The 25,760-nt window shown below is 36.9% G+C and overlaps 1 protein-coding gene across 2 annotated transcripts in view; it reads left to right on the plus strand.

Annotated features, from left to right (window-relative positions):
* The window catches only part of SLC10A7 (solute carrier family 10 member 7), a 240,604-nt gene that overhangs the window by 50,150 nt on the left and 164,694 nt on the right, over positions 1–25,760 (plus strand). The window lies entirely within an intron of this gene.

Raw genomic sequence — 25,760 nt, forward strand, 5'->3', positions numbered from 1 at the left:
TTGATTTACAGTGTTCTATCGATTTTCTACTGTACAGCAAAGTGAGACCCAGTCTCACACACACACACACACACACATATATACATTTTTTTTCCTCACATTATCCTCCATGATGCTCCATCACAAATGACTAGATAAGTTCCCAGAGCTATATAGCAGGATCTCATTGCTTATTCATTCCAAATTCAATAGTTTGCATCTATCAACCCCAGATTCCCATCCCATCCCACTCCCTCTCCCTCCCCCTTGGCAACCACAAAGTCTGTTCTCCAAGTCCATGAATTTCTTTTCTGTGGAAAGGTTCATTTGTGCCATATATTAGATTCCAGGTATAAGTGATTAAGTGATGTCATATGGTATTTGTCTTTCGCTTTCTTTTTTTTTTTTTTTTTCTGTCTTTTTGCTATTTCTTTGGGCCGCTCCCATGGCACATGGAGGTTCCCAGGCTAGGGGTTGAATCGGAGCTGTAGCCACTAGCCTACGCCAGAGCCACAGCAACGCGGGATCCAAGCCGTGTCTGCAACCTACACCACAGCTCACGGCAACGCCGGATCGTTCACCCACTGAGCAAGGGCAGGGACCGAACCTGCAACCTCATGGTTCCTAGTCGGATTCGTTAACCACTGCGCCACGACAGGAACTCCTGTCTTTCTCTTTCTGACTTACTTCACTTAGTATGAGAATCTCTAGTTCTACCCGTGTTGCTGCAAATGCATTATTTTCCTCCTTTTTATGGCTCAGTGGTATTCCATTGTGTATATATGCCACATCTTCTTAATCCATTCATCTGTCGATGGACATCCAGGTTGTTTCCATGTCTATTGTGAATAGTGCTGCAATGAACATATAGGTGCATGTGTCTTTTTCAAGGAAAGTTTTTCTCCTTTGTTCCTCTCTCTTTTTTTGGTTGGATGATTTCCACTTATTTTATGCTTATGTACTTTTCAGGTTTTGTGAATGTAATGTTTGGTTCTACCTTTTTTTTTTTTTTTTCCAACAAGACTCACCAAGTGGGAACATCTTTAGCTCCAACAAGAATTCGAGACAGAAAATTAATTCAGATAGACATTATTTAACTTAAAGGCTTAATGCTAGAATATGTTCTTAAACAACTGGTTTTATAATAAACCATCCTTCATATACTAAACAAATATTGAATGGAAAAGAAAACCAGTTGGGCCAGTGTTCCATTGTTCCAGTATACCTTTAGTGTATGGCTAAATTCGGAAGTTTCCAAGTATTTCTATGTGCGACTGTTTCTAATACATTTATTTATTTATTTATCTATTTATTTTTTTAATAGGCTTTTTTTTTTAATTTTTTTTTGGCTTTTTCTAGGGCCGCACCCACAGCATATGGAGGTTCCTAGGCTAGAAGTCTAATCAGAGCTGTAGTCACCAGCCTACTCCAGACCACAGCCATGCCAGATCCAAGCCGTGTCTGCAGCCTGCATCACAGCTCATGGCAAGGCAGGATCCTTAACCCACTGAGCAAGGCCAGGGATCGAACCCGCAACCTCATGGTTCCTAGTCGGATTCATTAAACCCTGAGCCACGACAGGAACTCCTAATACATTTATTTAAACTAACTTAAAATGGCAGTATATGATTGGGAGCTATTTTAAATCTATCTCTTGTATTTGTTATTTAGCACTGTACCTATTGCATGAAACGATTGTGTAAAGATGTGTGTGTAGTGCCTGGCACACGTGGAGGGATTGGGAAATGATGGGCAATGCCACGAGTTAGGTAGTGCACGTCCCAAACCTGCAGACTAGCCTGTTGGTAACTCTGCACATTAAAAAGGAGGAATTTCAGGGAGCTTCTCAAGGTCAGCAAATGCAGAAAGTCTGGGTCTAGTGTAGTCTCAGCAGGCTAGTAGGATGGTTACCATATAGCTGATGATTCTTTATAATCTTTTCTAATCATTTTACTGCTCCATTGAAAACTTTGTTAAAGTTTAAGATGAGTACCTTGTATTATATTAGAAAAGATACTCTTTCCTCAAAAGGTAATTGTGCATTTGCATTCATATATACAGAGAGAAAGGGAGAAAGTACCAGTTATATGCAATCCTTCTTTGTGGTTACAGCCAAATTTTATAACATGCCTTCACATTACCCATTTAGTTAGTTTTATCCCTGTGGTATGTGTGGAAGCAAGAAGAATGTGAGGTATGTAGAGAAATAATTGAAGGATTACCATTTCTTTACATTTTTGTCTTCCCACCAACCAACAGTGCAGGCTGTGTATGCAGCCTGATGTCAGAACATGGTTGTACACCTGCCCCAGGCAGAGCCATCGTGCACAGAAAGAAGGCCATCACAGAGTAAATAATAAACTGTTTTAAAGGAAACAGGGAACTGTTTCTACTTTGAAGAAAACGCATGCCATCTATTTGGTTTAAATAAACATTTGTCCAATGCCTGGTTTTCTTTAACGTAGCTTCGGATTTGATATATCCTATACTCCCTTGTAGGTTGAAATATTCTTGAGGACAGGGGTCACATCCTGTATTTAAAAAAAAAAAAAAAAAAGAGAGAGAGATTCCAGTTCCTTATACACAGTAGGAATGCATCAAATGCTATTGACTGAATAACTGGTTTGGTGTTGATGATAATACCCAGATTTTAAGTCCCTGGGTCAGCATGTTCCTTGTTTGCTCTTACCTTCCCTTGCTGCTACTCTCAAGGGAGCCTTATTCTCATGCCCTCTGGCAGCTTTGTGAAGCTGATGACCGAGTTATATTTTCAGCCTCTCTGACACCAATGGTAACTTCTTTTTTTTTTTTGCTGCACCCATGACATGTGGATGTTCCCAGGCCAGGGATCGAACCTGTGCCATGGCAGCAACTCAGGCTGCTTCAGTGACAGCATTGGATCCTTAACCTGCTATGCTACAACGGATCTCCAACACTGCGGGGTTTTTTGGTTTGTTTGTTTCGTTTTTTTTTTGGTGTTTTTTTTTTTTTTTGCTTTTTGCCATTTCTTGGGCTGCTTCTGCAGCATATGGAGGTTCCCAGGCTAGGGATCTAATTGGAGCTGTAGCCGCAGGCCTACACCAGAGCCACAGCAACGTGGGATCTGAGCCGCATCTGCAACCTACACCACAGCTCACGGCAACGCCAGATCCTTAACCCACTGAGCAAGGCCAGGTTCGAACCTGCAACCTCATGGTTCCTAGTCGAATTAGTTAACCAGTGAGCCGTGGGGTAGGCCAGCAGCTACAGCTCTGATAAGACCCCTAGCCTGGGAATCTCCATATGCCATGGGTGTAGCCCTAAAAAGACAAAGAAAAAAAAAAAAAAAAAAAAGAGTAAAGCTTGGCAGCAATCATTGGATGTATAGTGAATGGTTAATAGGAACTGATGGTTGAAGGGAGTGAAATTTATATTAGTTTCCTTAAAAATAAACCTCACCTTGGAGGGAACAATCTGCTAAATGCACATACAGACACTGAAGAGAAAATTTACCAACAGGACACTGGGCATAAATTAATAAATCAGAAACTGACTTTGTGATAATGCCTGTCCGGACTGCTGGACACTGATTGAGAAGGCAGTGAGGTAAGCCTGGCTTTCCATAAACTTTTGGATTTTGCAGAAAGAGTTCTGAGTGTCCCAAGAATGAAACTTCTTGAAGCATTTTATCCATGTTCCCCACTAAGAGGAAGGGGTCTGCTAGGGGCCACTGAAATCCCAGCATCCTGTTTGAGAGGATGATAGTTAAAATGGAGAACTGAAACCAGGTCCTCTGTCTTCCTTCCCAAGGTCTCACATTCACGATGCTGTCCTTTTGCAAGAGCATGGGTATAGAAGTCTCAGTTTCACTACTGATCCATTGCACTTATTTCTCTCAATTATTTTACTTCTTTGAGCCTTAGTTTTCACTATCTATAAAATGGAATAATACTCATAGGTTTATTTTGAGGATTAAGTGGGATATCACTTGTTGTCTGGCATATAAAAGATGCTCAATAACTGTCAGCTTTTTTTTTTTTTTTTTTTTTTTTTTCCTGCTTAGAATGTCTATTTTGAAGGAAAAGTGAAGTAAAAGAAGTTAGGTCATTTCATTATAAATCCCTGGCTCAGAAGCCAGATTTTATCTCCTGATCTTGTAGAATATTATGTGTCATTTTTTTGTTTAAGATCCTGTACAATGGGAAAATAAAAAAATTAAAAAAAAAAAAAAAGATCCTGTGAGCTCCTGATCTGGGGGGCGGAAATGAAATTTGGTTTGTTTAATGAAACCTCTTAGAAGGTGGTTTTTAAACTGTGATGAAGCTAAGTCAAATGGGAGCCAAGTGGGGCCATTTCCAGGGGTTTTGGAGGCGAAACAATTTGTTTTTTTACTTGTATCAGTGCTTTTACTCTTCTTAATCTCATTTCTAGTCCCTTAGGTTCCATAATAAAGTCTTCAGTACTATACATTTTTATTAAACATCTTTTTTGGACTCCAATTTGCATTTCAGATAATATAACAAAATGTGTGTGTTTCAAGTATTCACTGCATAATTGTGATTAGAACATGTAATCCCTCAAAAGATGTTAATTGCAATTTAAATTCACACTGAATTCAATTAAGTGAGTTGGGGATTAGAAAGTAGATGTAAGGAGAGGTTAGGGAATACATTTTTTAAGAGCATCCATATTTTTTTCTAAAAATGTAAACCTTTCTTTCCCCTTAAGAAACTTAAGGGGAATATGGAAGAGAAGGAGAGGAAGCAGGTTAAAGGACATATTAGCAAAGTTTTTAAAACTGTGTTCATGATTTGGATCTTGCATTTAAACTAATTGTGGTTAAAGAGGGAGGGCTGGTGTCTGTAACCTTTTCATTGATATTCCGAAAGAGTCTAGCATTACATGTTAACTCACTTGGTGTCTGATAAAGACTTCAGTTACACTGAGATCTTTATGAACTGCAGAGAATGATTGGGAAAAAAGTAGAAACAGAGGGCTTTCAGTCCAAGTGTTAAACTGATGCTTCAGTCTTCCTTGTAATATTCTGGTCAAGGGGGTGTTTTAGGAATCATCAGGTGTAACAGATACTTCCTGCGTAGACGATTCATATTCAAGCAGCACACTTCTATGGTAACTTCAGTATATTAATGGAAATAGAGTGACATTAGAAGAAAGACACTTTATTTTTTCCTCTAATTTCTAGAGAATACTAAAATTTGAGATTTAAGGTCTTTTTTTTTTTTGGTCTTTTTAGGGTCGCACCTGCAGCATATGGCGGATCTCAGGCTAGGGGGTGAATCAGAGCTGTAGCTGCCAGACTACAGCACAGCCACAGCAACGCCAGATCTGCCACGTCTGCAGCCTATGCTACAACTCATGGCAAGTCAGTATCTTTAATCCACTGATCAAGGTCAGGGATTGAATCTGCATCCTCATGGATACTAGTTGGGTTTGTTGCCGCTGAGCCACAATGGGAACTCCGAGATTTAAGGTCTTAAGTGTTGAACCAGTCATATCTTTCAGTGCTTGGGGGAATGAAGTCTTAATTTTTCAATATCAAACCTGAAAAACAGTTTTTCAAAAGAAATAACATTGTGGAGTTCCCGTCGTGGCGCAGTGGTTAACAAATCCGACTAGGAACCATGAGGTTTTGGGTTCGATCCCTGGCCTTGCTCAGTGGGTCAAGGATCCGGCGTTGCCGTGAGCTGTGGTGTGGGTTGCAGAGCTCGGATCTGGCATTGCTGTGGCTCTGGTGTAGGCTGGTGGCTGCGGCTCTGATTAGACCCCTAGCCTGGGAATCTCCATGTGCCAATGGGAGATTTCTTTATTTTCATGTCTGTCTAAAAGAGGAAAATATTTACTTTATAAACCTGTTTTGAATAAGTCATACCATAAATGTGCTACACAAACCACAGTGTGTTTGTGTGTGTGTGTGAGAGAGAGAGAGCATGTGTTAGTTCTACACATTGGCTACCTATATTTTATTGGACTCTCTAAAGTTATTTTTTTTTTTTAAATTCAGAGACTTTTAAGTTATCTCTTAGTAGAAGTATTTCCTGTGAAAATTCTGTCTTTGTTTCATTAAAAGTTGAGCATCCTTAAAGTTCCTATTGTGGCTCATCAGTTAATGAATCTGAGTAACATCCTTGAGGACACAGGTTCGATTCCTGGCCTTGCTCAGTGGGTTAAGAATCTGGCATTGCCATGAACTGTGGTATAGATTGAAGATGCGGCTGGGATCCCAAGTTGCTGTGGCTGTGGGGTAGGCCGGCAGCTACAGCTCTGATTTGGCCCCTAGCCTGGGAACCTCCTTATGCTGCAGGTGGAGCCTTAAAAAGCAAAAAAAAAAAAAAAAAAAAAAAAAAAAAGTTGAGCATCCTTAAAAAATAATCATGAATCTGATTTTACATCTGGAACAGAGTTCTTTGACTTTGTGCTATTGCAAGGAGTATTTAAGAGAATGCATTTTTTAAAAATGAATAAATAATAAACTCTGTTTTAAAGGAAATAAAAACTTTGTTTTCACCTAAGGTACTGTTTGTGACTTTAAGTATTTAAACCTGCATCCATTTTGCTTGCAACCTAAAATCTTAAACATAAATGTCTTCATTTATTTGAAGTTTAATTTCCCCCAAAATGACTACATTGATAGTGACCCCATGGGTTCTTTTTTTAATAACATAAAATTACTGTTATTCTCAATGAAATGACTTTTTTTTTTTCCTTTTGGAAGGCATACCATTCATTCAGTGTCCTAAAGCACATTGCATTATGACATCTCAAAGTTAAGTGCAGTATTCCAAAATGACTAAATAAAATATATCCTTGTACTGTTAAAAATTTTTAGTAACTTGTTTTTCTTATTACAAAAACCATATGTATTGCTAGTGGATAACCTAGAAAATATAGGTAAACAAAACAAAGAAATATAACCCCACTTGTCTAATAACCATAGGGCTATTTTAATGTGTATCTTCCAGACCTTTTTATCTGTACGTATGTCTAATAAAATGAGATCATATACTACATACTATTTTGTAATCCTCTTTGTCCAGTTAACAACACATTGTGAACATGTCTCTATGGGGTTCTACAACATTCTTTTTAAAGACCACTGACCATTCCGATGTATAGATGGGCAATGATTTATTTCAGTTCTTGATAATTTTTGCTATTAAAAAAATGTAAAATGAAGATCCTTTAAGTAATCTTTTCTTGGATATGTATTATTTTCTTAGATAAGTTTTTTTGTTTGTTTGTCTGTTTTTATCTTTTTAGGGCTGCACCATGGCATATGGATGTTCCCAGGCTAGGGGTCTAATCAGAGCTACAGCTTGCCGGCCTACGCCAGAGCCACACACAGCATCTCGGGATCTGAGCTGCGTCTTCGACCTACACCACAGCTCAAGGCAATGTCAGATCCTTAACCCACTGAGCAAGGCCAGGGATCGAACCTGCAACCTCATGGTTCCTAGTTGGATTCGTTTCTGCTGCACCATGATGGGAACTCTTTAGATAAGTTTTTTTTTTTTTAATTTATTAATTTTTTTTGCAGTTTTTTTTAAATTTATTTTTTCATTTTTTTATTACTCAAATGAATTTATCACATCTGTAGTTGTATAATGATCATAACAATCTAATTTCACAGGATTTCCATCCCACAGCCAGGCACATCCTCCCACCCCCCAAAATGTCTCCTCTGGAGACTGTAAGTTTTTCAATGTCTGTGAGTCAGCATCTGTTCTGCAAAGAAGTTCCGTCTGTCCTTTTTTCAGATTCCACATGTCAGTGAAAGCATTTGATGTTGGTGTCTCATTGTATGGCTGACTTCACTTAGCATGATAGTTTCTAGGTCCATCCATGTCTTAGATAAGTTTTTAAAAGTGGAATTCCTGGACTAATGGGTATGAATGGACGTTTTTTGAGATTTTGCTACTTACTGCAACACTTTCAGCAAGGTTATAAAGGATGCAAATGCGTCATTCCTCTGAACTCTGACCAATCCTCAGCATTATTATTTATCTAAATCTTGGCCTATTTGATGTTTTCTCCCATGCTATTTACTTTTTCTCTTCCCAGTGCAACTTGCTTCATTTTGTAGAGATGAGGAGTCCATGTGATATTTCATGGAACTGTGTATTTGATAAATATTTTTACTTCATCCTTCCCACCCCCCTCCCAATTTCTTCTGCTCATATTTTAAAGTCTTGAGGGCAACTTTTTTACTTCAACCAAAAAATACACAGTGTAGTTGCTGAATGCGCCGTTTAACTAGACCTCTAACCATGTTATAAATGGCGCCTGTAGAAGGATCTGGGGACAAGACCTTTAAGCTTTTTTTTTTTTTCCTTCTTCTAATCACATCTTTAGATCTCAGAGAATTTGAACTTATATAAGAATGTCTGGGCTGCTGTTATTACAGTGAAACCTTCTGAGAGTATCTTCTCAGGTAATTTTTTTTAGAGAAAGTCACTTACAGATATAAAACGTTTGACCAGAAGAAAGCTTCAGGTTGTCAGAGTTACTTATACACTGTTGTTCAGCTGGGCCTCTTTATTAAATCATCTCGTGGCAGTCCATTAGTTGTGTGCTACAGCGATTGCATGGCCCACTAAGCTAATATATCTTCAATCACTAACAGAAGGATAACCTTAATAAAAATTTGAAGTCGATTTAGTGCTTCACTGCTTGCTGACTAGTGTTTTACGTTATAGTGTGTCTATATAATTTCCATTCCATGTATTCTTGATATCACATATCTTATCTACACAATATATTAGAGTCAAATAAAGATTAACGGCCTAGAGAAGGAAGAGTGTTTGGGAGACCTTGTAATCCTGATTTGACCACACTGCCAGAAACTGTGTGATCTTGAGCAAGTCACTTCCCATATTGGGCTTCTGTCTAGTCCTTACATGTAGAATTAAGAAATTGAAAAGATGTTGGCTGCTCTTTCTTCCTGCATTACTCCATTATTTGTAGAAAATTTAAATTATATCATGCTGAATGTAACACATTAACTAACACTTTTTTACACCTCAGCTATGCTTTTATGGGGAAATAAGAATTGCTCTATTCTGCCCCTCATAAAAACTAGAGTAACTAGCATAAAAAAAGAAAATCCACATTATTCAAAGGTAAATAATACAGAAAAGAAGCTCAAAGTCAACTAACTTTAATAAAAGAATTAGCATTTATGGAGTTCCTGTTGTGGCTCAGCAGAAATGAATCTGACCAGCATCCATGAGGACTCAGGTTTGATCCCTGGCCTTGCTCAGTGGGCTAAGGATCCGGAGCTGTGGTGTAGATCGCAGACGAGGCTTGGATCCTGAGTTGCTGAGGCTGTGGCTTGGGCTGGCGGCTACAGCTCGGATTAGACCTCTACCCTGGGAACCTCCGTATGCTGCTGTGTAGCCCGAAAAAGACAAAAAAAAAAAAAAAAAAAAAAAAAAAAGAATTAGCGTTTAGTAGTAATTACTAAAAATACGTTTAGTTTTTATTTTGAAAAAATGGAACTGTAAATTATGGAAATAAACTTATGTTTTAATTTATTGAATGAAATTCAGGTTATAAGATAATTATCCACTAATTCTTGGAGTGAATGAAGAAAGAATCAAGAGTTGCTTTGGAGGGCGGGAATTGATGTAACTTTCCCAAGGAAATTGTATGATGATGACACTAATGTCACATCTTTTCCTCCTGTTTATTTGTGTAACACAAGCATAAAGATACAAATTTGCAAAACAAAAAAATTGAGATTTCACCAATTTTCACAGGTGCTCTCATTAAAAAAAAATTTTATTTTTTTATTTTTTTATTTTTTGGTCTTTTCTAGGGCCGCACCTGAGGCATATGGAAGTTCCCAGGCTAGGGGTCTAATTGGAGCTGTAGCCGCCGGCCTAGGCACAGCCACAGCAACGCAGTATCCGAGCCACATCTTTGACCTTCCATGAGCACAGCTCATGGCAATGCTGGATCCCTAACCCACTGAGCAAGGCCAGGGATTGAACCCGCAACCTCATGGTTCCTAGTCGGATTCATTAACTACTGGGCCACGACAGGAACTCCAAAAAAACATATTTTGATTACTCTCCTTTTAGGTACCTATCCTGTCACTTCCATTTTTCTCCCTTGTCATTGACTTTGTTCTTATACCACTGACTAATGAAATCCTGCATCTTTTATAGGTTATGCAATTATAGTTAGCCATCTATTTGTGTTTAACTTGTGTTTTATTGTCTCCTATTTAAAGTACTGTGCAATTGGTAAGAATAAGCCCACTCATGTACAGAAAGATCTTATCGTGAAGTAGTTGGGGTGTGAGTGTGGGAGGGGAAAATATTCTCTTGAGAATCATTTTAGAAATGATCAGTTCATGAGTAAACCTCTGCTATGATGTCTCTTGTTTCCATGTACAACCTAAATTCTATAGGGACTTGGAGAATGAAGACTTGCACAGTGAAGGCTTGCTGGGCCTTACTGTATATGAGACTTTATATGGGTTGAAGCATACCCAAGGAGTTTCTCTTTGTCATCTCGTTTAATCCTCACAAAAGTTTTATGAAGTGGATGCTGTTATTCCCATTTAATAAAGTGAAGAGACTGAGATTTAAAGAGTTTTCATGTGATCAAGTTGTTTTGAAACTGAGTTTTTTCACCTCATTATCATTGCTTTTTCTACTTTTTCACGAATGTGTCTGTGATGATTTTAAATTAAAGCGGTTATTTAATGTATCTTTATAATCTTTAAAAAGGCATAAAACAAGGGTATCTTTTTTGAATATCAGAGAAGCCCATAGTCTCTTAATAACCACATTATGTTAAAGTTGAAAATAATGACTGTGTTGCAGCACAGTGGGAACGAATCTGACTAGTAACCATGAGGCTGTGGGTTTGATCCCTGGCCTCACTCGGTGGGATAAGGATCTGGAGTTGCCTGAGCTATGGTGTAGGTTGCAGACGGCAGCTCGGACCCTGCATTGCTGTGGCTGTGATGTAGGCCAGCAGCTATAGCTCCAATTAGACCCCTAGCCTGGGAACCTCCATATGCTGCAGGTGCAACCCTAAAGAGCAAGAAAAGAGAAAAGAATGACTTGAAAAGACATTTTAAAAATTACAAGCAGAGCTCTAAAGCTTCAGTTTTCATAGGTAGTAAGTAGTAACAGTAATTCTGTGGTTTTGAATAATTTATGTTTTTAGCAAGACCTATTAATGTTTATTTTATTGATTGATTGTTTTTTGCTCTTGTGCTCAGTGCTTCATGTGGGATCTCAGTTCCTAGATCAGGGATTGAACCCAAGCCACAGCCGTGAACAAGCCGAGTCCTAACCACCAGACCATTAGGAAACTCCTTCTTAATGTTTATTCATTGAAATTTTATCTGTAAACCTCAAAACAAAGTAAATATGAGAAAGCAAAACCATAATACCATAGAGTTCTATTTTTCTACTTTTTGGTTTATTTTTTGAATATTTATAGATTTACAAAGTTAGATTTAGAGATATGTAAATTACAGATAGTAAAATTCACCCTTTTAAGTTTGTAGTTTGATTCGCTTTAGAAAATATATAAAGTTGTGTAGAACATTGTTACCGTGCTAAAAATCCTTTTGTGCCTCTTTTCCTTTTCCATACCTGCAGTCCCTGAGAGCTAGTGATCTGAATTCTGTCTGTATAGTTTTGCCTTTTCCAGAATATTTTATTAATGGGTTCCTGTAGTGCATGGCCTTTGTGTCTGGCTGCATTTATTGAGCACAGTGCTTTTGAGATCCATCCATGTTGTTGCCTGTATCAGTAGTTCATTCCTTTTTGTTGCTAAGTAGTGTTGTATGGATGTATCATAATGTGTTTAGTCATCAGTTGATAATACATTTGGATAATTTCTAATTTTTAGCTATTATAAATAAAGCTGCTCTGAACATTGGAGTATATGTTTTTGTATGAACGTATTAATATCTATCTCTTAGAGAAATAGATACCAAGTGGTAGAATGGCTGGGCCATATACTAAGTATACATACAACTTTAAAGGACACTGCTAAACCTTTCCATAGTGACTACATCATTTTGGATTTATTCCAGCAACATCTGGGAATTCTGTTTGGTCCACATCCTCATCAGCCCTGAACTATGAGTCAGTTTTTTTGTTTTTATTTTTTATGTTTTAGAACTTTTAGTATGTATATAGTGGTATCTCATTTATGCTTTTAATTTACATATCTGTAATAATTAATGATATTGAGCATCTTTTCTTTCTTTTGTCTTTTTTTTTTTTTTTTTAGGGCCACATCCGCGGCATGTGGAGGTTCCCAGGCGAGGGGTCCAATCGGAGCTGTAGCTGCCAGCCCACACCACAGCCACAGCAACACTGGATCCCCACCCCACTGAGCAAGGCTGAGGATCGAACCTGCGTCCTTATGGATACTAGTTGGGTTCGTCAACCACCAAGCCATGATGGGAACTCCTGAGCATCTTTTCTTGAGTTGATTTGTTATATGTATTGCTTCTTTAGTGAAGCATCTGTTTAAATCATTAGCATACTTTTTTACTGGATTGACTTAGTATTTAGTTGTAAGAATTTTTAAAAATATTAAAGGGCTCATAAGTCCTTTATTAGATACATGCTTTGTAAACATTTTCCTAATATGCAGCTTGTTTTTTCATTTTCTTAACAGTCTTTGATGGGAAAATGTTTTTTTTTTTTTTTTTCCCAGAGTCAGATTTTATTTTATTTTATTTTATTTTATTTATTTATTTTTTTTTTCCCACTGTACAGCAAGGGGGTCAGGTTATCCTTACATGTATACATTACAATTACATTTTTTCCCACACCCTTTCTTCTGTGGAAAATGTTTTAAGTTGTGATAAAGTCCAATATTTTTTTTACTTTAAAGTTACTGTTTTTGTAACCTGAGAAATGTTGTCCTAACCTAATGTCACAAAAATTTTCTCTATGTTCTCTGCGAGAAGTTTTATAGATTTAGCTCTTACATTTAGCTCTATAATACATTCCGACTTATGTGTATGGTGTGAGGTCAAAGTTCTGCTTTTTATTTTTGCATGGAGATGTCAATTACCACTTACTGAAAAGATTATTCTTTCCCCATTAAATTGCTGTAGCACCCTTGTCAAAAATCAATTTACTGTATCTACTTAGATATATTTTGGGACTTTCTGTTCTATTCCATTGAGCTATGAATTTGTCCTTAAGCCAGTAGCACACTGTCTTGATTAATATACCTTTATATTATATGTTGAAATCAAATAGTATGAGACTTCTAACATCTTTCTTTCCAAGAAAAAGTTTTTCAAATAAATTTTAGTCATCTTCTCATGTTCTTCTAAAAATAGTGGAGGCATTTTTTTGGAACTGCATTAAATCTATAGATCACAGATTTCCCTGGTGGCTTAGCAGTTAAGGTCTGGTGTTGTCATTGCTGTGGCTTGGGTCACTGCTATGGCATGTGGTTGATCCCTGCCCCAGAAACTTCTGCATGCTGTGGATTTAATCAGAAACAAATTTATAGATCAATCTGGGGGAAAACTGACAACTTAAAAACTGAGAATTTTAATACATCTCTCTCTCTTTGGGATTTTAAATATTTCCCAGATATTTCATGTTTTTGATGTGCTATTGTAAATGGTATTTCAATTTTACATTAGTCCTTGCTAGTATATAGACTTCCATTGATTTTTATACCTTGTATTCTTTAACATTACTAAACTCATTCATTATTTCTTGGAGATTTTTTTGTCTGTCTTGTTTTGTTGGGTGTTTTTTTGTTGTTGAGATTTTCTGAGATTATATAATTTCTGAAAAAATAGGTTTATTTGTTTTTTTCCAATTTCTTTGCATTTTATTTCTTTTTCTTGTATTAATGCATGGCTAGGACTTTCAGGCCGATGTTGAATAGAAGTGGTAGTAAGAGTAAACATCCTTACCGTAGTCCTGATTTTATGGGAGACACACTCAGCTTTTCCTGTTAAGTGTGATATTGTTTTTCATACAGTTGCCCTTTATCAGTTGGAGGGAATGTCCGTCAATTTGAATTTTCTGAGAATTTTTAATCATGAATATGTGTGGACTTTTGTCAAATACTTTTTCTCCATCTATTGGTATGATCATTTTTTTTTTCTTTAAATCTGTTGATGAGGTGAATTGCCTTGGTTTATTTCAAATCTTAAACCAACTTTGCATTCCTGGAATAAACACCACTTGGTTATGATGTCATCCTTTTGATATATTATTGGGTTTAATTAACTCAAATTTTCTAAGTTTTGTTTCTGTGTGCATGAGGATTTTTATTCTGCAGTTTTTTTATGATATTTTGATTTGGTTTAGGTATTAGGCTAATCTTAGTTTCATAAAATGATTTTCCCTCCTTTTATGTTGTTTGGGTGAGTTTTTACAGAATTAATATTATTTTCTTCTTTGAATGTTTGATAGAATTCACCAGTGAAGCCATTTGGTCTTGGAGATTTCTTTGTGGGAAAATTTTAAACCACACATTCAATGTTTTCAATATATATTGGGCTATTTAAGATATTTATTTCTTCTGGAGTGAGCTTTGGTTAATTTGTATCTTTTAGGGAACTTGTTCATTTCTTCTAAATTGTCAAATTTAGGGGAATAATGTTGTTCACAATATTCTTGTTCTTTAAATATCCAAAGGAATGCAAGATATGATTTCTTTCATTCCCTATATTGATCGTTTCTGTCTTCCCTTTTTCTGTTAGAGCAAGAGTGGGCAATCTATGGCTTGCAGGCTAAATCAGGCTTGCAGCGTGTTTTGTATAGTAAACGAGTTAAGAATGGTTTGTACATATTTTTAACAGGAAAAATAAAAGAAAGTAAAATTTCATAGCACATGAAAATTAAATGAACATCAAATTTTAGTATGCATAGGTGAAGTTTTATTGGAACACAACCACACTCATTATCTTATGCATTATCTATGGCTGCTTTTGTGCTATAACAGCAGAGTTAAAATTTGTGACCATATAGGCTACAAAACCTAAAACATTTATTATGTTGCCATAGTCTAATAAAAAATTTACCTAATCTTTGTCGCAGTTTCTTGATACAGAGCTTCAAAAACTTTTGGAATTTCCTGAGTGTTTAATGTCTTAGTTATGCTAATTAGGTGACTCTGATAAGCCTCTGAGTAACTTCAGGATGAGAGCTGGTCATCAGAAAGACCACACATGTGATTAGAGTGTTGGAACTTTTAGCCACTGGACCTCTTGGGAAGGAGAGGGGGCTGGAGATTTAGTACAATCTAAATTGTACCAAATGATGATTTAATCAACTATGCCTACATTAATGAAACCCACATTAAAAGCCCTGGACACTGAAGCTCAGTCGACGCTTCCTGGTTGGTGAACACATTGATGTGCTGAGTGATGAGCTCTGACTAAATGGGGACCCCGCATGGAAGCTCCCAGGCCTCACTTTCTATGTATCCCTTACATAAAACTAAATTCGTTAAGTGTAGTATTTTTACTGAGATCCATGAGTTGTTCTATTCAATTATTGAACCAGAGAGGGTCAAGGGAGCCTTACATTTGTAGTATGTTGGTCAGAAGTGCTAGTGGCCTGGGGACTCCCTTTATCGTTTTTTAGATTCCACATATAAGTGATATGATATTTGTCTGCCTGATTTAGCTGCTCTCTGAAGTGAGGGCAGTCTTTCGGAGGACTGAGCCTTTAACTTGTGGGGGCTGCAATAACTCTGTGTGGTTAGCGTCAGAACTGTATTGCAGTATATTCAGTTGTGTTAGACTAGTTAGGTTAAAATAGAACGGTAACCCTTTACCAAAAAAGTGTGCCATTCCCTATTCTAAAGGTATATTAGTTTTACTGATTCATTTTTTTCCCCCAAAGAACGAGCTTTTGCTTTCAATGATTTCTGTTGTATTTCTGGTTTTGCTTCCATTAGTTTCTGATCACATTTTTATTTAATTTCCTTCTCATGTTTATTTTGTGTTTAATTTGCCCTTCTATTCCTAATTTTTATGCCTTTGGAATTTTACTATCTCTTCCTATCTTAGTGTTCAGTGACAAAATGTTTGCAGCTTGAAATTGGCCATGGTGGGAGCATTTACAGCACAAAAATCAGCAAATATTGAGAGCTGGTGATTTGTTCTCCCCTCATCCTGACAGCCAGTTGTTAAACTTAACCAGCATACTAGTTGTGATAGCAATAACACAGCTTCTTTAACAAAAATTATTTTAATTTCTTTTTATTGAAATAGAGTTGAATTTACAGTGTTGTGTTAGTTTCAGGTGTTTAGCAAAGTGATTCAGTTTTATAAATTAATAAAGGATATATTTGTTTTTTTCAGATTCTTTTCCATTATAGGTTATTAAAATATATTGAATATAGTTCCCTATGCTATACAGTAGATCCTTGTCATTTATTATTTTATATATAGTAGTGTGTATCTGTTAATCCAAAACTCCTATTTATCCCTCTGCCCCTTTACCCTTTTGATAACCATAATTTTCTTCTCTGTGTCTGTGACTTTCTGTTTTGTAAATAAGTTTATTTGTACCACTTTTTAGATTCCACATATAAGTGATATGATATTTGTCTTTGCCTGATTTACTTCACTTGATGTGATAATCTCTGGGTTCATCCATAATGCTGCAAATGGCATCATTTGATTCCTTTTTATGGCTGAGTAATATTCCATCATATATACATACCTTGTCCTTAACCATTTATCTGTTGATGGACATTTAGGTTGCTTCCATGTCTTGGCTATTGTAAATAGTGCGACTATGAACATTGAGATCCATGAATCTTTTTGAATTAGAGTTTTTGTCTTTTCTGGTTATATGCCCAGGAATGGGATTGCTGGATCATGTAGTAACTCTACCTTTAGTTTTTTAAGGAACCTCCACACTGTTCTCTGAGGTGGCTACACCAATTTATATTCCCACCAACAGTGTTGGAGTGTCCCCTTTTTCTCCACACCATCTCTAGCGTTTATTATTCACAGGCTCTTTGATGATGGCCATTCTGACTAGTGTGAGGTGATCCCTCATTGTAGGTTTGATTTGCATTTCTCTAATGATTAGTGACATTGAGCATCTTTTCATGTGTCTGTTGACCATCAACACAGCTCTTTTTTAATCCTTTTAGGGACCTTACATAAAAACATGATCTCAAAGGTTAATTCAGAAAATGAAAAGACTTGAAAATTAAAAATGTGATTTAAAATATACATTTTAAATCTAAAATTCTAAAGGATTATTCAGTCTCTGATCCTGTAGACTTGAAGAATAGGATAGGTAGGTTCCATTTGTTAGTGATTTCCGTGTCATCCTTTTTGAGGAAAAGTGCCTTGATTAGATGATCTGCAGAAGTCCATTGCAGTTCTAAGAATCTGTGGTAAGTTATTTCCCAAAAGATGGCAGGAAAGCTATTTTATTGCTAATGAAAAGCTGATGAGAGAGTTATTGCTAAGCGATTGATCCATTGCCCTTTTAAGAAGCTCTGAGATTCCCAGACCTAATGGATGGAAAAGAGCAGAAATAACAGAGTTAGGTAGCTACAGTCTAAAATTTGTAAGAAACATTAGATGATTTGACATAGGTTGTCACTTATGTTTTGTGGATGCCCTTCTAAACAAAGTGTTAGGGGAATTCTTAGCCAATTTCTCTGTTGGTGTGTTGAGAGCTTAGTTCACATGTTGGCATTAAACAGAACTTCCATTAATTGATCAGAAAAGTGCTTGTTGTATATCACTAGGAGGTACTGAAAAAGCCCACTTTAAAGGAAATTTTAGTAGTTAATTTCTGTGCTGCCATAGCTTTGATCCCATCGATCTTCTTTTAGTCTGGCCATTATAATATCTGTCTTCTAGCCTGATACTGTGAGCAGATACTCTGTGGTATTTATTTTTTGTGTTCTCCATGTTTAGGCCTAATACATTGCTTACTGAATTTATGTTGAATGAATGATTAATTAAAGGAACATTTATTTTATTCCTTTTTGTCAGGACATAGGAAACCCAAAAGATTAGGGACAATTAAACTTCAGGAATATTGAGAAAATTGGCATTAAGAATAAAGAATTAAGATGGATTTCAAGTACATACATACAAATATGGGTTTTTTTTTTTAATTTAAGAGTTGCTATTCAGAGTTCCAACTACAGTTAATTCCTCTAAGTATTCAGCATTAATATAACAAGACTATTTAGGTAGATTCTTCTTGATATTATCATCAATTTCATCAATTTTTAGTCAGACTTTGATTGAGTGCAGCATTATTCAAGGTTTGCCTAAAGATTAAAGACATAACTTCTGAAATGTTAGTTGTACTTAACATATAACATCTATTATGTGCTTCCCCCCCCAATAGTACATAATCAGTACAAGAATCTTGAAAATCTGGGAAAAGGCAAAAGAAAAAAATATGCATTATCCTATTGCCCCAACATAACCATATGAATGTTTTGATATATGCCCTTTTTAGATTATAAATCTACAAATATCTGAAAAATAATATGTAGTCAATGTGTGTGTTACAGAGAGGGTATAGGAACATCTGGAGATGAGTTCCATTCTGGCTTTGCTACTGGCCAACAAGACCTCAGGAAAGATCCTTTATCTCTCTCGAGTTCTGTTTCTTCATTTATAAAGGGATTGTCAGGGTGTCTAAGATCACTTGAAAATTCTGATTTCATTGAAACTGAACACCTTTGAAGACTGAGATTTCGGGAGGATGAAATTGAAAGTGTTTAAGTCTATATTCATCTTAATTATGAGGCAGTTTCAAAAATCTTGAACCGGTGTAAATATTTCTTGCTAATATCAAGAAATATTGATAGTATAAAATATTTCATAGTATAAACTATGAAACAGTTTATACTGAAAGTAGCAAATTTCTCTTGGAACAAGAACCACAATCTGAATTTCAGGTATAGGTGATTGAGCCGGTAAATATATTTTTTAGGAAAATGTAAAATAATTCTCTTAAGCCTTGAAGTACGTCACCAGAAATAAGAAATGAAGTTGAAGTATCACACTATTTTAAGTACACGATATTTTATCAGAAAAGCATGCCAAGGAGCAAATCAAAGCAACTGTTTTACTTGATTCTTTTTGCACCTCAAGAAAATTGATTTTGTCTTCCCTTCCCTATCCCACGCATATTGTAAAAATATAGATTGTTATGCAGGAACTAGTGCATATTATGCACCAAAGCTTTAAAGTGTTCAAAGGCGCCTGGTTTATCTTCAAAGGGTTAGTTTTCACATTAAGGAATTTTTGTTGAACAGTTAAGATGTCCTTTTACTTTTACCATTTCTTAGTAGGATTTTTTTTTATGCATTTTAATGGTTATTTAAGAGTCCCCATATGCTTAGAAAGGAATCTGAATATATGTGCCTTTTTTTTTTTTTTAAAGCCTCAGCACAATGTAGGTTATTCCATCAATACCATCAAATGACTAGGAGCAGTAGTTGGAACAATATGTAAAAATACAGCTTGTGAAAGATTTCCTTTATTAACTGTCATCATCCGCAGAATATATGTTCAAATAAACGTTGTGTAATAACTAAATTTGAGATTAATAGGCCCCTTAAGAAACAGCGAAGTCATTCAGAATAGTCAGTGAAAAATAGGCTGTAAGACTGTAACGTGCACATATTGTCCTGCTTACATGCTCTCTCTGGTATCATTCCCATTTATCACTGTCGGCGAGCTCGGTTCTCATTAAAACACTCTTGCACAAAAGCAACTTAATTTTCTTAAGAGGAGAGGACACCTGATTCAATTTAGCACCCAGAAACAGTAACTTGAATATATTTTTTCCTTGCCTGAATTGAGATGAATAGTCACAAACAAGAATAGCCACCTCCCCATTCACCTCAAGATTAAGGATGTTAAATAATTTTTTTCCATTGATATCAAGAAATGGACCTGTAGAAATAGGCAACAAATGTAGCTTACTCTCAGAAGAGCAGCTGGCTGGTATTTACTGGTAACTTAATGCATTAACTCACATGTATATGAACTTCTTTTCTTTTCTGTAATGTTTTTAAAACAAAGAATGAAAGGGGCCATTAAGATGGTGAATTTTCATGATATATTAAATAATCTTTCTTAAAATTGGCGAATGCCTTGTAGCGGTTCTGTAGTCTTCATTTAGATGGATTTGTTGAGAAGAAATATTCAGCAATGATTTCAAAGCAATATTCTACTTTTTAGCCATGCTGCTTAAAAAATTACCAGAATGTAAATAATGGAATCAAATGAAGAATGCCCCTTTAAAGTTGAACATGGTATATAACTTGCATTTTAATTGATGTCCTATTCATTTACTTCTGTGTGGTATGGTTTAATAATACTTGATATATGTAAGTGAAAATAGTGTTAAGTAGTCAGTACTAAAATGTCCTAGCAACTAAGGTGCTTATCAGCCAATTAAAATTTTTAAAGACAGAATAAGCTTTTCTTAATTCCTTTTTTTTTTTTTAGCCTTTCTATGGCTTTTTGCAAAATACCTTAGAAGTAACATGAAAATATTTAATATTCGTGTATTTATTTATTGGCTTTACCCATGGCATGTGGAAGTTCCTGGGGCCAGAAGTAAAATGCAAATATTTTATATTTGCATTTATTTATTGGCTTCACCCATGGCATGTGGAAGTTCCATGGGGAAGTTCCCACACCACAGCAGCAACCCGAGCCACTGCAGTGACAGCACCAGATCCTTAACCCACTGCACCACAAGGGAACTCCTGCATTTCTTTATTTAATTGGAGACTAAGGATTGGAATTCAATCTTTGGTGTCTTTATTTTTTTCAAACTAAACATATGCTTAGAGAGGAAATCAATATTAAGGCTGGTCCTCCTTCTTGAGAATCAGTTAGATTGGAGTGATATAAATTCACATAGTTGAGGAACTTTTCCAGGGTAGGATAATGCAGCTTTGATCTCCAGTAGCTATCACCAACAGTCAGTTTTCTTTTCTCTGTTTCTTCATGATGTGTTATGCCATATGCAATGGGATAAGAGGTTATTGCTAAATAAAACTTAATAGCCTACTTAAGTTTATGTCTTAGAGGATACCGTTTTGATTTATCTAACCTACCTGATTAGTTCTTTATTATTTACGCCTTTGATTACGAACGATTGTATCAGTTAGGCTTCAAGTAATAGAAAATCAGACCAAAAGTAGCTTATGTTGGCAAAAAGACAAAAAAAATAATAAAAGTAGCTTAAACGAGCAGGTTCTTATTTTTCTCATATCCCAGGATGCTTGGAGATGGGGGTGGCTGGCATTTGTTCTGTGGCTCAATGATATTAGAGTGGTTATCTCTGCATTGCTCTTGGTTTTTTTCTTCTGGATGCAAGGTAGCTTTTATTGCTGTAGTCAAGAAGAAGGTCAGTGCCAGAAACTACCCTTCCTAGCTCCCTTGCCATCAAGCAGAAACCAATTTATATCTCATTGGCCAGGACCTTTTTGTGCGACAACCCTAGCTTTTCCTATTTCATGTGTACTTTTGGTGTCTTATTTAAAAATTGTTTCCTTTTCTAAGTTAGTCTTATATTATCTTCTAGAAGTTTTAAAGTTTCGCCTTCCAAGTCTAGGTCTAATTTATGTAGTATTTTCTTTTTTTTGGCATGTTGTGAAAAACTCAGTTTCTCTTCCTTTTCTAACAGCATTACGATGGAGCTGCTGTCATATACAGCTTTCTCACATGGTACTTTTTATTGTACACTGCTGTTGGAGGGGTGGGTTAACTGGGAATCTACTTTGTTCTGGATTACTGAAGTGACTCCAAAGAAGTTTTGCATTTTCTTCTTTCTGGGCCTCAGGAGTTCCACTGGTCTTTGATCTATTTTATCTTTTCTCTTCTGTGTGTGTGTGTGTGTGTGTGTGTGTGTGTGTGTTTCTTTTCTAGGGCCACACCCACAGCATATGGAGGTTCCTAGGCTAGGGGTCTAATCGGAGTTGTAGCCACCAGTCCGAGCTGAGTCTGCAACCTACACCACAGCTCATGGCAATGACTGATCCTTAACCTACTGAGTGAGGCCAGGGATCGAACCCACAACCTCATGGTTCCTAGTCGGATTCGTTAACTACTGAGCCATGATGAGAAACCCCTGTTTTGTCTTTTCTATTGTTTTTTTCTTTTTCTTTTTCTTTTTTTTTTGGGGGGGGTGGGGCGTGCCTGTGCAGGCAGAAGTTCCCAGGCCAGGGATTGAATCTGTGCCACAAGAGTGATCTGAGCCACAGGAGCAATAACCTCAGGTCCTTAACCTGCTTGGCCACCAGGGAACTCCTGTTTTATGTTTTCTTTTCTTTGAATCCATCATTAGTTTGGGATTCTTGAATCACATGGGTAGTGTGAATTCTGTCCCATGTCCACCTTTGATGAAGAAGGACCCTTTGTCACCTCCTTGACTGTCTGAGATTTCTAGTTGCTCCCACCTGGTGGGCAGCCCTTCCAGCAGCCTCCTCTGCTGGGCACAGGTTCCTCAGCTTCCGTCCTCAGTCTTTGCAGCCAAAACTAGTGCTTCATATTGCTTCATAGGCACAAGTCAGTTCTGCCTGGGGGAGTCGAGCTTCAGCCCCATGCTTGACCACTCTGGCTTTGACTGACTTCTTTGTGTCACATACCAGGGTTATTTGTTTTGTTTTAGCTCAACTATACATTATTTATATTCTTTATTTTAATTTACATTTTACTGAAGTATCACTGATTTACAATGTTTCATGTGTACAACAAAGAGATTCAGTTTTTCGTATGTATATAGTCTTTTCAGATTCTTTTCCATTAAGGCTATTACAAGATACTGAATATAATTCCCTGTGCTGTACAGTAGGTTCCTTGTTTATTTTATATATAGTAGTGTGTATCTGTTAATCCCAAACTCTAAATTTATCCTCCCCCACCCCCTTTCCCCTTTAGTAACCATAGGTGTTTTTCTATGTCTGTGAGGCAAGTTCTGTTTTGCAAATAGATTCATCTGTCTCTCTCTCTTTTTTTTTTTTTAGATTCCATGTATAAGTGATATCATATGATACTTGTCTTTGTTTGACTTTACCTATACATTTCAAATGTTATGTTGTTGTTATCCTCTCTGTTTTATGGTGTGAATTTGAGGGCCACATGCATGAAATGCTGTTTCATATACTCCTAATCCCCTCCCCTCCCCGGCAGACTGTAAGATTTTCTGGTCACTTTTTTGTTACAAGATCATATATTTAGTAATTAAGATTAATTTTTTGGTATAAATGATTCAGTGTCATCTAGTTTAAACAAGTGCCCTTCTTTGCCAGTGTAAGCCTAATCTGTTTTTAAAGCATAGAAAACTGTTCTGTTTTCTTAATGACTATATATGCATATGATAAAAATAGTAAACTTTTTTTTGGTTTTAATAAATAGATAGGCAGAACCAGTGGGGAGGAGAGCATGGTGTTTCACCCTTTTCTTACTTTCTCACCCTCCTTACTCTTTAGAGTCAGGGTGAGTGTAGGACCCGAGTATCAGGGGGAGAGGGACAGAGTCTGATCTTACTGGTGCTGTTCTCATCCAGCCCTTAGTCCCCCTTTTCATAGCAGGTGCCCACCTTCTATTCCTTCTTCCTAAACAGGTTAGGGGAGGGAGTTATTCAGAGTACTCTCTAGCCCCCGCCCCTCAGCATACCCCTTCAGCCTCTCATTGCTGGGGTCTCTTCACCCTGGAAGCCTGCTAGTTAGAGTCTCTCAAAATGAATCCAGTTTGTGGCTCAGCGGAAACAAATCTGACTAGGATCCATGAGGACAAACAGCTCAGATCTGGTGTAGCTGTGGTTGTGGTGTAGGCCAACAGCTGCAGCTCCAGTTTAGCCCCTAGCTTGGGAACCTCCATATGCTCAGGCATGGCCCTAAAAAGACCAAAAAAAAAAAAAAAAAAAAGAGATGAGTCCAGTTTGATGGCAGTGCTCTGAGGCACTTACTTGGCCTGTGCAATTGACAGCAGCTCATCCCATCACCGAGCTGAAGTATGCTCTGCCCAGTTGCTTACCTTCGTCCTTGCTCTAGCACTGTGGCCTGCCCTGGGCAGCCTCCATACTCTTGCTGTTTCTAATCAGGAAGTGTCTGTCTCTGGGTCACTGCACACTCTCCCTCCCTCCTCTCCGCAGTTCTAGGGAATAGACAGTGGGGGCGCCTAGCGAGTGCTTTCTCCCTCAGTAACATCCACCCACAGCTTTTGGGGGAGTGGGCATGCCAGCTTTCTCCCCTCGAGGAAGACCCACTACTCCTAGAAATTTCCTTTTGTCAATTTTCTCGAGAACTTCTAGTCTTGCCCTGTATAGCCCGTTGTGAAATGGTCCCTAGCTGAGTTTTCATGTCTGTTTTTGTTTTTGTTGTTTTGTTTTGTTTTGTTGCCATGTCTACAGCACATGAAAATTCCTGGGCCAAGCGATTGAACCCTGGCCACAAAAGCAACCCAAGCTGCCGCATTGACAATGCCAGATCCTTAACCTACCAGGCCACAAGGGAATTCCTTCATATCTTTTTATAAGCTCTGCATAGATATAGCTGGGATATCACTGTAGACTAGTGGGATACTTGCCACACATTTTCCTTAGCTTGGAGCATTATTAGAAATTCCAAGACAACTGCAAATATCGCATTTTAACATTTCAGTATGCATTGCTGTATACGTTGACTGGGAAGCAGGTTATGCAACAGCGAACCTTGGAAGTTTCATAAATTAATTTGCAATAGATCATTACACTCAATATAAACAATGTATTTCATTTTTTTTATTTAGTGGACTGATGAGGGAAAGAAAAAGGGGTGGGTGTTGGGCAGCATTATGAAAGTTTTAGATAGAGTGTTACTAGGAGAAGACTTGGGTAGAACCCAACAGTGTCATAAATTTGGAATGCAGTCATTTTATAAAGGGACCACATATTTATGTAGCTCCAGAGCATGAAACATGGTCAGGGTGTAACAATCACAGAAGGGGATGGTTTCACGCTCACTGTAAGGTAAAACTTTGTAACATTTAAAGGCATTCAGCAATGGAAGTGCTTGTTTTCATGAGGTAGAGGGCTCTCTGTCTCCACGCTTTTCAGTGTGGGTTTTCTTTTTTTGTTTTTTTTTTAATTGAACTTTTTATTTCAAATAATTCCAAGTAAGTTATGAAGAAATTAATTTGTTATTGCTCAGTTTTCCAAAAGAATACAATAAAGACATGCTGTGCAATATATAATGAAACATCAGTAAAATACCATATGTCAGGTATAACTTGGCATAGTAAAGCAATATATTATCTAAAAATGTGTAATATAAAGGAAGCTAATCTACTCAGTATTAAAAAGTCACCTCAATAGGAACTTTTTTAGTTAGCATTGATCAAATTATGCATCAAATGTGATTATACCAAGGTATCCACATTGTACATGGGATTCCTGAGTTAATAATGAAAACATTACTGTGCAGGATATTCTGTTAACACAGTAAGTACTCATTCATTCATTCTTTGATTCAATAACATTTATTGTGGTTTTACTACAATTAGGTACTGTTCTAGGCAGCCAAGATATAATCCTGTACAAATCAGACAAAATTCTTCTTGTGATGAGCATTCTAGAGGGGGAGTGAGTAACTAAGTCATTTCTAGTAACAGAGATAATAACAAGTAAACACTGTATTTAAAAATCAGTAGATTCTCTTAGGCATGGCCTCTAAAAGGCAGAGGAGAAGAAACTCATGCCCTAAGAAAGTCTGGTCCTATAACCTGAAGGGTCCTAATTTCAGAACAAATTGTGTTTGGTGGCTCATGTTTG

This window comes from Sus scrofa, chromosome 8 (genome assembly GCF_000003025.6).
Source record: "Sus scrofa isolate TJ Tabasco breed Duroc chromosome 8, Sscrofa11.1, whole genome shotgun sequence".
Taxonomy (NCBI): Eukaryota; Metazoa; Chordata; class Mammalia; order Artiodactyla; family Suidae; genus Sus; species Sus scrofa.